Raw genomic sequence first — 1,587 nt, forward strand, 5'->3', positions numbered from 1 at the left:
ACTCGCTTATCCCAAGTCCTGCTTAGTTACCGCACAAGTCCCCACTCACTCACTGGGGTCCTTCCCGCTAAACTGCTCATGAAAAGGGCACGTAAGACAAGGCTCTCGTTAGTCCACCCTGATCTACACGAACAGGTAGAGAGCAGGCGGCTTTAACAGAATACATATCATGATCGCGCAAATGTGCCACGCAAAATCGAGATCAATGATCCTGTATTTGTGTTGAACTATGGGCAAGGTCCCAAGTGGCTTCCTGGCACTGTTTTGGCCAAAGAGGGGAGCAGGGTGTTTCGGGTCAAACTCTCAAATAGACTTACCTGCAGGAAACACTTGGACCAAACCAAACTCAGAGTTACGGACTATCCACAACAACCCACAATAGACTCTAGCTTTCTCGACCCTCCAACACACATACAAGTGGCAACCGATCCAGCGGTTAACCACGAAGCAGAACCCGTCACCTGCAGCAGCCCAGCAGGACTCACCACCCCAAGCAGCCCAGCAAGGCCAGCTGCGTAGCAGCCCAGCGAGGGGCCAACAAACAACTCACCAAAACCAGCATTTGTACCGAGATGATCAACCCAGGGAAAGGAAGGCCCCAGATCGACTCACCTTGTAAATAGTTACACTATTGATTTTTGGGGTGGGGGGGGGGGGGCGGCGGGTGGGGGGAGTATGTTATGTCTGTAAACCTGTAAATACCATGTCTAACCACTAGAGGGATTATCTCCTGGAGTCCCAAGGGATCCCATAATCCCTTGGGAGCACCTGTATATAAGGAGGCCTCATAGGCTGGAGAGGCACTCTGAGATCTGCACTAAAGGACTACGGTCACAACTTACTTTGAGCTTGCAGTATCTAGTCTGACTCTTTATTCAAGACTTAACAGTTTGAACTACCTGTTCTGCCTGGCCGTTGGATGCGGGCTTGAATGGGGCAGATGTGACGTGCTTGATCTCATTGCGGGTCATGAATTCCTTGAATTCAGTACTGGTGAAACACGGCCCATTGTCGCTGACAAGTGTAATGTCTGTAAGCTTGTAATGCTTGTAGCGCCACACTGTGGATGTGGACGTATTGTGTACTGCAACTGTATCGTTAATCATTAAACAGAACAGGCTTCGCTTCTCGGCCTTTTGGCTAAGATCAAGTGTAGTACCGTTTCTGACCAGCCACCATGACCTCCGGGTGGTTTCTCCCTGGTCAGGAAGGTATATGCTTGCATTTTTGGAAACAGGAGGTGGGTGGGGAGGTTTGACCCATCCACCTCCACGGAGGTGTGTGGGGGACCTGACCCATCCACCTCCATGGCACGAACCTGGTATTGCAGTACTTCCAGGAACGGTGCAGTGGCTCTAGGCCTTTTGGCTAAGAGCATTGGCGCAGAGTGATCCTTGGCATGTGCAAGGTGACCTCTGGCGTTTGTGATTTGACAAAGAATTGGAACGATTGGCTACGAATTAAAAAAAAAAAATTAAACAGAACAGGCTTTCCGGAGAGTTCCGACAGAGCAGCCTGCCATATTAGGAAGCTGTGTGTGTTGTGTTCTGTGAAGATATCACATTTGGTGACCGAAGATGAGATTTT

The 1,587-nt window shown here is 49.8% G+C and overlaps 1 pseudogene; it reads left to right on the forward strand.

Moving 5' to 3' along the window:
• The first annotated feature begins 1,120 nt into the window (after positions 1–1,120).
• On the forward strand, positions 1,121–1,355 carry LOC139233278 (U2 spliceosomal RNA; annotated as a pseudogene).
• The last annotated feature ends 232 nt before the right edge of the window (positions 1,356–1,587 follow it).

This window comes from Pristiophorus japonicus, chromosome 20 (assembly GCF_044704955.1).
Source record: "Pristiophorus japonicus isolate sPriJap1 chromosome 20, sPriJap1.hap1, whole genome shotgun sequence".
In the NCBI taxonomy this organism is placed as follows: domain Eukaryota; kingdom Metazoa; phylum Chordata; class Chondrichthyes; family Pristiophoridae; genus Pristiophorus; species Pristiophorus japonicus.